This window comes from Emys orbicularis, chromosome 5 (assembly GCF_028017835.1).
Source record: "Emys orbicularis isolate rEmyOrb1 chromosome 5, rEmyOrb1.hap1, whole genome shotgun sequence".
In the NCBI taxonomy this organism is placed as follows: domain Eukaryota; kingdom Metazoa; phylum Chordata; order Testudines; family Emydidae; genus Emys; species Emys orbicularis.
Genome location: NC_088687.1, coordinates 25,731,822 through 25,744,437, shown reverse-complemented (window position 1 = coordinate 25,744,437; position 12,616 = coordinate 25,731,822).

Sequence of the window (12,616 nt, the reverse complement as noted above, 5' to 3'; positions counted from 1 at the left end):
GCTGTATCTGTAAAATTAACTACCTCACTGCCAAATCAATGACATTCAACCTATTCAACAAGAGACAGATAATTAGGACAGGGCTGAAACCTGCCTGGAATCTGTCTAACAAATAAGATTGTCTTTATTTTCATGTGTCTGCTGATACATGACCTTGTGGGATTCAGATTAATAGATTATAAAGCCCGAAAGGACCACAGTGATCATCTAGTCTGCCCTCCTGTATAACACAAGGCATAGAACTATCTCAGAATTAACTGTTTACACCAGAGCATATCTTTTAGAAAACCATCCAATCTTGATTTTAAAATTTCCAATAATGGTGAATCCACTGTTGCAGGCACAGAGGCCCGAGGACAGCAACAGCACTGGTTTGTTGCCCGGCGTGCTTCGCGCCAATAAACATACCGGGGTGGAGAAACAATCAAAGTTTATTTGAGATCTCAAAGTGGTGCAAGGAGACAGGCAAGTCTCAAATCGAGCACATCAGTAAAAAGCAGCTTCTCTCTTCTTATACCTTACAACTAAGCCCCCCCCCCTCTCCCCCTCCCCGCTCTACTGAAGGCATGTTTATACATTTAAGCCGTTAAATCATTCTAGGGCTATAAATCTAGCTTGTTAGTAACATTCCTCTAAACAATCATTTGGTTCTGTTTACCCTTAGTTTACTACTCCTTCTCCAGCTAGAAACATGCAAACCTCATCATTATTGCTTAGGACCTGGTTATGAGCAAGGTCGTAATAGGTAACTGGCTATTTACACATTCCAATTCCTGTCCTTGGCTTTTGAGGCCGATTAGAGTTAAACATGGAAGGACAGAGTTTAAACATGGAAGAACTCTGGTTCATATATATAGGCCTAGTAACCCCAACACCACTACAGCCCTTTGTAAATTTTCCAGTGGTTAATTCCCTTACTGTTAAATATGATTTTGAGTTTGAATTTATCTAGCTTTCTCTGCTAAACTGAAGATCTGTCTATTATCAAATTTCTGTTCCCCATCTAGGTACTTACAGACTTTGATTAAGTCACCTGTAACCTTTTCTTTGTTAAGCGAAATAGTGTACCCTTCTTGAGTCTCTCTCTTTATAGGGTGACCAGACATCCCGATAAAATCGGGACCGTCCCGATATTTCGGTGTCTGTCCCGATATCCGCCAGCAGCACTGGGTTGTTATTATTATTATTATTATTATTATTTTTTTGCTCAGCTGACAGGACTCGGCTTTTTCCCCCCTCTCTGCTGGCAGGCACCCCCCCCCCCCATGTGTCCCGATATTTTCTTCCCCTCATCTGGTCACCCTATCTCTGTAAGGCATGTTTTCTAATCCTTTAATCGTTCTTGTGGCTGTTCTCTGAAACCTCTTTAATTTATCAACATCCTTCTTGAATTGTGGAATCAGAACTGAGTCCTGTATTGGCTGTTCCACTATTTTGCTGGAGATCAATGACTGGCTGATAGGCCTTTAACTCCCCAGATAATTTAGGAATCTTCAATTATTTATTTTCAGGGTAGATAGCGATATTACATTACATCATAATGTGATCATTCAGTGTCTCAACATGAAAGCAAAAAATTTGCAATGGGATTTTTTTTTTTTTTGGTTTTCAGGCTAAATACAAATATAAGGGAATCTTAAAGGAGGAAGTAGAAGTCTGTGTATGCTGTTGAGTTAGGAGAGTCCCAAATATATGCAGGTATTACCAACCTCAAGTGTTCAAAAATCACGAGTCAGACCCTTCAAAATCACGAGATTGTCTTAAAATTATGAAATTATAAATAATATATCTGAAGTTCCTTTTTCTTTGCCTTTTGAGCCTTTAGGCTGCAACTCGGTTATGTTTTCAAGCTTTTCTCTGCAACCATGAGAGCTAGAAACTTACTCTTTCATAAATTACACCGGACCCTCGCTAGAACGCGGGATTTGGGATCCATGTGCAGTACTGTGTTAAGGCGGGGACCGCATTAAAATGAATTGCAATTAAAGTAATTACATTTGGGATCCATGGCCGCGACCGTGTTATATGCGAATTCGCGCTATATAGACGAGTGTTCTAGCGAGGGTCCCGTGTATTTACTTTTTGTTTTACTGTAACACCTACAAAGACTAGTCATGGACCAGGACGCCATTGTGCTAGGCGATATCCAAATTCAAGCTGGGATTCGCAGGCAACCCTGCTTTCAGAAAATGTGACTTTTAAGAGAAAATGCCAAATATATACATCCAATAAACCAAATGCTGTGAAATTGTGATATAATCAGGAGAGTTGGCAGCACTTTATGAAAAAGGTTGAGAACCCCCTGACCACTCTCCCACGGTATATGTAGGCTTCCAAAGGAGATTGTGGATCCCTGTTGGGGAAGGTTTTTAAGAACAGGTTAGACACACACGTGTCAGGGATGGTCTAGGTTTACTTGGTTCTGCTTCAGCACAGGTGGATGGACTGGATGGCTGCTCGAGGTCTCTTCCAGCCCTACATTTCTATGCTCCATGCTGCAATTTGGGGTGCAACTTGTCAGGTGCTCACACTTGCTTTAATCCAGCCTGCACGGGTACCGAGGAAGCGAAGGCGCGGCAGGCTCAGCGTGGGCTTGCTGTCCAGCACAAGGCACGGGGCAAGAGTAGGGATGCTGAACCTGCCACGCCTTCGCTGGCTTCGCACCCTGCTAGCCCTGGTACCCATGCAGACGCACCAGCCCCTGGGTGCCTGCTGAGTAGGGTTGCGAGGCATCCGTTTTTTGACCTGGCTGTTAAAATTACAGTCGGCAGTGCAGCAGGGGCCCGGGGCTAAGGTGGGCTCCCTGCCTGACCTAGCTCCGCACAACTCCCAGAGCCAGCTGCCAGCTCCTTGTGGCCCCTAGGTGCATGGGCGGCCAGGGAAACTCCGTGTACTGCTCCCTCCCCTAGTGCTGCCTCCGCAGCTCCCATTGGGCCGGAACTGCGAGGGCAGCATGCGGAGCCTCCCTGGCCACCCATGCGCCTGGAGGCTGCTTCCTTGAAGCCATGGTAAGCACCGCTGGGACACCGCACCTCTTCCCAGGGCCGGCTCTAGGCACCAGCTAAACAAGCTGGTGCTTGGGGCGGCACATTTTTAGGGGCGGCATGGCCGGCGCCAGAATGCCGCCCCTAAAAATGTGCCCTGGCCGCCCTAGCTCACCTCCGCTGCCGCTTGCGCGCCGCTACTCGCCCTAACTCCCAGGCTTGAGAGCCTGGGAGGGAGGGGGAGAAGCGGCGCCCGCGCCGCGGCCACTCAGAGTCTCCCCCTCCCTCCCAGGCTCTCAAACCTGGGAGGGAGGGGGAGATCCCCAGCGGCCGCGACACGCGAAACAGCTGTTTCGCGCGCCACTGCTCTCCCTCCCAGGCTTGAGAGCCTGGGGGGAGGAGGCAGGGCTGGGGATTTGGGGAAGGGGCGGAGTTCAGGTGGGGCCGGGGGTGGGGGTAATTAAAAAACAGGGGGGGCAGGCAAAATTGTTTTTGCCTTGGGCGGCAAAAATCCTAGAGCCGGCCCTGCCTCTTCCTGCACCCCAACCCCCTGTGCCAGCCTGGAGTCCCCTCCTGCACCCAAACTCCCTCCTGTACCTCGCACCCCCCCTCACACCCTGCCCCAGACCTGAGCCCCCTCCTGCACCTCAAACCCCTCATCCCTGGCCCCACCCCCGAGCCCACACCCCCACCTGGATCCCTCACCTGAACCCCTGCCCCAGCCTGGAATCCTCTCCTTCACCCCAAACCCCTCCTTCCCAGCTGCACCCCTTCACGCACTCCAAACCCCTCATCCTTGATAGAAAAGGCCTAAAGATTTAATGGAAAAAGCCTAAAGGCCTAAGTAGAATTAAGGATATGCATTTAACCATGTATTTAATTATGTTAGCTATTTCCCAATCAATTTAATTGGCTCATTTGGCTCACAAGTATATGCAGCTGCTTCCCCATATCTCCTCAAGGTTTTTAGTGCAAAGGGTCAGCAAATGTACCTTGTTTTCCCTTCAAAATGACAAATGTATCCGCCACAGATGTCTCTTGTATCCCCCTCCCCAAAAGTAATATATGTATCTTGTGTACCCTATTATCTATCCATAGGTCAGCGTAATGACGCAAAAGGATGAAGGCTAAGTTGTTTGTTACTGATTATAAAAAGGGCCTGTTCGGCCATGTAAGGTGTGTCTCTCCTCTGGCATAAGCCGATGAGAGCGCCCGCTCAGCTAATCGATCAATAAAAAACTTGGTACCCGTCTTCCTGTCTCTCCGTGCCTCCTTGGTGTAATTGGGTAAGCTCCGGGGAGAACGGGCCCTATTTGGCCAACAAATTGGCGACTCCGCCGGGACTTCTCTCCCTGTAGGGGACGCTGACCGCCGGCCGAGGACGACTCCGGAGAGTGGCCACCTTGAGCTGTTGGTTTGCTCAAGCTCCGGGTCGCCACAATCGACCGGGACGGCTGCGCCCCCCTCTATAGAGAACTCCAAAGGACACGGAAGCGAGACGGTACCAGAAGAAGGGGAAGTCCGACTGCTGGACGCAGCCACTCCGGGCGGTAAGTGCATTTACCTCCTGGGTTTTGAGGAATAACGCCCCCGAAGTGTGGGTTGGACAGTGGAAGCCCCTTAGGCAGCCTGTGCACAGGAAGGGTGTATGAGTGTTAAAAGCTGTGACAGTATTATGAATGTCTTGTTACTGTGTTGTTAAATGAATAAGTAACGTCCAATGAACAAATGTTTTGTGGTCATGGTAACTAAACCAGGTAACGGCTTATGAATAATTTCACTAACTTCACTAGTTCGTGGGCCATACTGGACAATTACTGGGATGTAGAAAAGCCCCAGGGCTTGCTTTTATTCCTGCTAGGGGTACTGTTCTTTTTCATTTTAATGATATGCTGGAAGCCAAAATTGTGAAAACCAGGTCTAGGACTTAAACCGACTCTAGCCGCACCGAGACTCCTGCGAGGGGAAACCCCGTGACCAGGATATCTTGATCGCAAGGGGGGTCGGTCGAACCCGTGACCAGGTTTAATTAAATACGAGCATAATGGGGTCCGGACAAGGCAGATATGCTGGGACACCCCTGGAATGTATGTTAAATAATTGGAAGGCGTTTAGACGCCAGGCTGATTATGGAATAGTATTATGTAAAGATGACCTGATAAAATTCTGTACTGTGAAATGGACGACATTTGGGGTGGAGTGGCCCATTGGGGGGACACTTAAATTAGAAACTGTGCAAGCTGTGCATGACGTTGTGACTAGGGATGGACATTGGGACCAATACCCTTATATAGATATTTGGCAGGATCTCGTAGCTAACCCCCCCCCCCCCCCCCGGCTGCGAAAATGTAAAGCACAAGCCGTTGGGGCCTTGATGGCCCGTGCCCCTGTTGGGCACCTTGGTCGTCCCCCTGTTAAGAAACTCTGTCCCCCAGCTGTGATTCCCTCTGCCCCTGATCTTATGCCCCCTCCTCCATTGTATCCTGGCCTTCCGATTTCACCAGAACAGTCCCCTTCCCCTAAAAATGATACTCCAACAAAAAGATCAGGAGAGGACATTAGAGAGGATCTCAGCGATCAGGACTCCTCTGACTCAGGGCCCTCCTCGAGCCCCACAGGCCCCGCGGTGTCTGACCGCACTAGGAGCAAAACTGGCTCCGGGACAGCCCAGGGGGACTGGAGCTTAGCAGAAAACTACACCCCTGGGAACACAAAATTCGCTTTTATTAAAAGCCCCAGAGCGGCAAAGATAGCCCCAGTGCGCCAACTGCCCCTAAGGGAAACTGTAGCCCCCGGAGGTGCGCTCACTATGATATATGTCCCCTTTACTACGAGCGACCTATACAATTGGAAGCACCAGAACCCCCCGTTCTCGGAGGATCCCGCTCCATTAACAGCAGTTTTTGAAACCCTGGTCTCGGCCCATAATCCTACATGGGGCGATATGAGAGTTGCTCTAAATACCCTACTAACTGCGGAGGAAAGGCGTTTGGTCCTTTCAAAAGCCCGTGAGGGGCTAGCAGGAGTGGGAGCAACTCCAGCTAATTTAGCCGACCAGCTCCCAGAGACCGCCCGACTGGACCCATGAGACTGGGGAGGGTCGAGACCGCCATCGTAGATATGCTATAGCTATAGTACAGGGGATAAAACGTTGTATTAGAAAGACTCCGAATTGGGCCAAGCTGTATAATATTCGACAGGAAAAGAATGAGAATCCAGCCGCCTTTTATGAGCGCCTGTGTAACACCTGTAAAAGATACACAGACCTCGATCCGGAGGATGCCAATGGGAAGCGGGTGTTGATTCCCCTCTTCACTGGGCAGTCCTACAAGGACATTAGGAAAAAGTTGCAGAAATTGGATGGGGCATCGGGTAAAAATATAGAGGAGCTCTTGGAGATTGCGTTAAAGGTTTATAATCGCAGAGACGATGAGGAACAGAAAAAGGGGGCCCGCATGCTGGCGATGGCCCTGAGGGAGGGAAGTGAGGAAAAGGGGGGCAAGACAAGGGGGTTTCCCCGCACAGGACCACAGGGGAAAGGGAAGGGCCCCCGTTTGGGACGAAATCAATGTGCTATCTGTAAGGAGGAGGGACGCTGGAAAAACGAATGCCCCCAGCGACACACCATGGGGGAAGGATATAGAAACAAAGTCCCACCCGCGCCCATCTTTTATAATGGCGCGGAAGAAGAATCATTTGAATAGGGAGGCCGGGGAACCCAGCGGCCCCTTCTGGCGGCACAGCCCGCCAGCCTGGATCCCACGGTAACAATTAAGGTAGGGGGCCGCCCAATTAAAGCCCTTATTGATACAGGGGCTACCCTTTGTTTGCTTCCCCTCGCAGAGGCTCCCCAGGGAAGAGCTCAAGGGTGTACTATAGTTCAAGGGATAGAGGAACAAAACATAAAATTGAAAAAAACTCTTCCCCTCCTAGTAAAAGTAGGGGGCCATCATATTGCCCACCAATTCGTTTGTAGCCCTTCCTGTCCCATTGCGCTGCTAGGACGAGATGTCCTTACTAAATTACAGGCGGAAATCTCGTTCAACAATAATGGGACTATGGAAGTTAGGCTGCCTAAACAACAAACCTCTAACTATCAAATGGCCCTTCTGAGTGCTGAAAATCCCCCCCCGGCGCAGCCGGAGGGTGAAAGGGACCAGCTGTCGGGGGTTAACTCTAAAGTCTGGGCTGAGAAGGGAGGCTTTGCTCGGGCTCGAAACGCTCTACCAGTGCATATTTCCCTTAAGGAAGGAAGCCGCCCAGTCCGAATTCGACAATACCCCCTTAAGTTAACCACTCGGATCGGGTTGAAGCCTCTGATTCAAAAGTTTTTGCAGTACGGCTGGCTAAGGGAAGGCACTTCCCCGTACAATACTCCGATAATGGGAGTGCCTAAGCCTAATGGGCAGTATCGATTGGTCCAGGACCTAAGACAGGTTAATAAGTTAATAGAAGCCCCTTATCCAGTTGTCCCAAACCCTCATACTATCTTGGGCCAAGTCCCCAAGAGCCACAGCTGGTTCTCTGTGATAGATTTAAAAGATGCTTTCTTCTCTATACCCCTTGATCAGGAGTCTCAGAAACTGTTTGCCTTTGAATGGGAGGACCCAAATACCCATTACAAGGCTCAGTATCTCTGGACTGTTGTCCCTCAGGGACTTACCTGTGCACCCGAGATTTTTGGCAGCCAGCTAAAAAGAAATCTTGCCCCGTTCTTGGCTAAACACCCCTCGTGTAACATAGTTCAGTATTGTGATGATCTGCTCTTAAGTACTGAGACGGAGACAGCTTGTAAAGAGCAGACTATAGAACTCCTTAATTTTCTTGGGGCTCAAGGGTACAAGGTTTCCAGGAAAAAAGCCCAATTGGTTAGACGGCAGGTCACTTTTCTCGGGTATCACCTTTGTCAGGGGCATCGTAGCTTGGGTAAAGACAGGATCCAAGTTATACTCGAAAGTCCACAGCCCCGAAGTCCCAGAGAGTTAAAAGCTTTCTTGGGACTAACCGGTTTTTGCCGGCTTTGGATCCCTGACTACGGAGGAAAGGCCAGACCACTATACAAGTCCCTTACTAAAGAGGGTCTGCTCCATTGGTCATGGACCAAGGAAAAAGAAAAAGCATTTCAAGAGCTTAAAAAAGCCTTAGTTCAGCCTCCCGCTTTAGCTCTCCCGGATTCCCGGAAGCCGTTCACCCTATACGTTCACGAGAGGGGAGGGGTGGCATCTGGAGTGCTGTGCCAAAGGTCGGGACCGACCTGGCGACCCGTAGGTTACTACTCAAAGATATTGGACCCGGTTGCCAAAGGCTGGCCGGCTTGTTTACGAGCCGTGGCTGCGACTGCTCTCCTTGTGCAGGAGGCTAAAAAATTAACCTTGGGAGGGGATACTAAGGTTGTGGTGCCCCATGGGATACCCCAGATACTGGGAACGGGAGCCGGGGAAAAGCATCTAAATCCCAGTCGGCATACTAGATATGAGGTGGGGCTTTTGTTGGCCCCTAACCTGACTTTTAAGACAGTTAGTTCCCTCAACCCGGCTACCTTATTGCCTAATCCCCAAGTTCCCTGTAGAACCCGCCCCACTCATGATTGTATTGAAGTTTTGCAACAAGAGACTAAACCTCGCCCTGATCTCTCAGATTTGCCCTGGCCCAATCCCGATATTGAAGGATACGTTGATGAATCTAGTTATGTAGTAGATGGGAAGCGGTTTACAGGAGCAGCCGTCGTAGTTACGAGTGGAGAAGTGTACAAGTTTAAGCTTAGCCCCAATTTATCTGCCCAGGCGGCGGAGCTGGTGGCTCTTATTGAGGCTCTCCGGATAGGAACTGGGAAGACTATTAATTTGTATACCGATAGTCGTTACGCGTATATGGTGGTGCATGCCCACGGAACCCTGTGGAAAGAAAGGGGCTTCATTACGGCTTCAGGCCAAAAAATAGCCCATGGGACCCTTATTAAGTTATTGCTTGAGGCCCTAATGCTCCCCCTCCGGGTTGCCGTAATACATGTGCGTGCACACGGGAGGGCCCCTAAAACTAAACAGCGTAAATACAATCGATTGGCTGATCAGGCCGCAAAAGAAGCCGCACAAGAAGAAGCCACATGGCTTCTCTGGGTCCAAAATACAGAAGCTAAAACCCCTACTCCCCACTATACAGCAGAGGAAGTGTCCCATGCGCGAGCCGCAGGGGCCCAAAAAGTTCCCTCTGGGTGGTGAAAGTTGCCTGGGGGAGAGATTTTTGTACCTAGACCAGTACTCCAGGAGATTCTCCGATCCTTACATAAGGAGGGACATTTGGGATCAGGAGCTATGGTCGATTTGGCTACCCGGTCCCTTAGGGGATTGGGTATACATATGGAAGCCCAAAGAATTGTTAATAACTGTTCTGTTTGTCAGCAAACAAACCAAAAGGGATGCGGCCCCCCCGCCCCAATGGGAGGCCAGCCCTGGGCTGCCTATCCTTTTCAAAGGTGGCAGGTGGACTTTGCTGAAGTCCCCCCTTGTAGGGGCTATAAGTATTTGCTTGTTTTTATTGACCAACTTACTGGGTGGGTAGAGTGTTACCCTACACGGCATTGTCAGGCACGGGCAGTCACCAAAGCCCTGTTACGTGAAATACTCCCCCGCTTCCATCTCCCCGAAGTAATTGAGTCAGACCGGGGAAGCCATTTTATCTCCCAGGTGGTTCAGCAGGTGTCGCGGGCCCTTGGTATCCAATGGAAATTGCATACACCTTGGAGACCGCAGAGCTCGGGCCAGGTAAAGAGAATGAATAGAACTCTCAAAAATACTCTCACTAAACTGTGCATGAAGTCCGGTTTAAAGTGGCCTGATGCTCTGCCACTCGCCCTTACCCGCATTCGAAGGGCCCCGCGTAAGGGCCTGAAACTTTCACCCTTTGAGCTGGTCTTTGGGTTCCCTCCCCGAGTACTCATCCCGGGGTACCGAGAAGATGTAAACTGGGAAGTAGGGAATGACTCCTTGTAAAAGCAGGTTTCTGCGCTACAATCTGTTTTGTTACAGCTACATCAATACGCGGCGCCTTTCCAGACTCTTCCCTTGGATCAACCCGTGCATTCATTCCAGATCGGTGATCAAGTCCTCATCAAAAAGTGGAAGCGTGATCCCCTTACGCCACGGTGGGGCGGCCCGCACACTGTATCACTCATCAGCCAGGCCGCTGTGAAGGTTCTCGGGAGCAACAAGTGGACACATCATACACGGGTAAAGCGGTTTCTAAATCCAAACCCGGAAGGTAACACAATCAAAGAGGACAACAGCTCTCTGTCCGCTCCGGCTCCGAAAGCCCGGGGTGGCACAGGTGAAGACTCCACCTGGAAGTACCAAGGACTGGAGGGACTAAAGGGACTGTTTAAGAAAAAAGGACAATGAGGTTATCCTTTGTGTTTCTGTTATGTATATTCAGTTATTCATGTGGTTGGGAAAACAGGTTCTTGCAATTAGGGGAAATAATAGCAGGTTCTTTTAACCTTACCAATTGTTGGGTGTGTGGTGGTCCAGGAGAGTTAAATGAGTGGCCCTGGGTAGCTCAGCCAGTACAGCCCAAATGGTGGCTAAGTAACTTAAGTATAGTGCATGATAAAACGGAACGGTGAACTGAGAATAGTGGCCCTTGGCGGCTCTATTCTACTGGAATGGGTACTCTCTGCCTTAATCGAACAAAAAGGGAGGGAGTGCAAATGGGAGAAAGTAAATGTAAATGGACTCTCTCCCCAGAATTTGATTGTTATAATTACAATTGCAACACGTATAACTGCGCTCAATATCAAGGACGGTAAAACCAAACCCATGTAAAGCTGACTAATAATAGCTGGGTAAGATGTTCCTACTGGAATCATACGGGCAAAGGTTGTAAGGCAGTAGGATTGGACGGGTTCTTTGACGCCCTCTTTTTAAGTTGCCAAAGAAACAATACCACTAGCAAGGATCACGTGGTTCGGTGGTTTCAATGGGCATGGCAGCACTATAATGGCACCCGAATTAAAGGTTTCAAACAATTTTGGTCTGCCACCAACAAACCAGAACTGGGCTGTAATTGTGTTTGGAAAACGGGAGCTGGGGCGTGGAAATGCAATTACTGTGACTCTTACAATCAATCAACCATTGTGGGAGGGCCTCTAAGGCGGGGTAACTCCTTATATTTTGACCAATCAGTGAATTCTGAAACCTGGGATGGTCCCTTTGCTAAAGGGACCTGGGCCTTAAAAGGCCATTATTGGATTTGTGGATCCTATGCCTATCGCAGACTGCCTCCAAATTGGTCAGGAATATGTTATGTAGGATATATTAAACCTCTATTCTTTTTACTACCTCAAAACCAAGGAAATAAGTTGGGAATTAAAGTTTATGATAATTTAATAAAAAAAAGACGGTTCGTGGACTCCACTTTAACTGCCGGGAGTTCCCAAACTTGGGAAGCTCAGGAATGGCCCCCTAAAAAAATCATCAAACATTATGGACCGGCCACCTGAAACCCTAGTAAGCTAGTAACAGGGGCCAGGGAACCAATTTATAATTTAAACCGAATCATCAGGCTGCAGGCTATCTTGAAAATATTAACCAACCAAACGGCCGCAGCACTAAACCTTTTGGCCGACCAATCAACTCAAATAAGGCATGCAATTCTTCAACACCACATAGCTCTTAATTACTTGCTAGCAGAGGAAGGAGGACTCTGTGCAAAACTAAATGAGTCTAACTGCTGTCTACAAATAGACAATAATGGCCAGGCAGTAAAACAGTTAACAAAGGAAATAAAAAAGATAGCCCATGTCCCAGTACAGACCTGGGGTGGATGGGACACGGATTGGTTTACTTCTTGGCTGCCACAATTGGAATGGCTGCGAAAGGGTTTTCTCCTTTTTATATTTTTTGTTACTACACTATTAACTCTCACTTGCTTTACCCCTTGCTTGGTTGCGGCAGTCTGAAGACTGGCTAGTCAGTTTACATATCAACAAATGATGATATTATACCAGCCAGTAGAAACTGAAGAACAAAGGGTATAAGGCTCTTAAAATGCTTTTAAGGGGGGAGATTTGATAGAAAAGGCCTAAAGATTTAATGGAAAAAGCCTAAAGGCCTAAGTAGAATTAAGGATATGCATTTAACCATGTTAGCTATTTCCCAATCAATTTAATTGGCTCATTTGGCTCACAAGTATATGCAGCTGCTTCCCCATATCTCCTCAAGGTTTTTAGTGCAAAGGGTCAGCAAATGTACCTTGTTTTCCCTTCAAAATGACAAATGTATCCGCCACAGATGTCTCTTGTATCCCCCTCCCCAAAAGTAATATATGTATCTTGTGTACCCTATTATCTATCCATAGGTCAGCGTAATGACGCAAAAGGATGAAGGCTAAGTTGTTTGTTACTGATTATAAAAAGGGCCTGTTCGGCCATGCAAGGTGTGTCTCTCCTCTGGCATAAGCCGATGAGAGCGCCCGCTCAGCTAATCGATCAATAAAAAACTTGGTACCCGTCTTCCTGTCTCTCCGTGCCTCCTTGGTGTAATTGGGTAAGCTCCGGGGAGAACGGGCCCTATTTGGCCAACATCCTCAGCCCCACCCCCCCACCTGGATCCCTCACCTGAACTCCCTGCCCCAGCCTG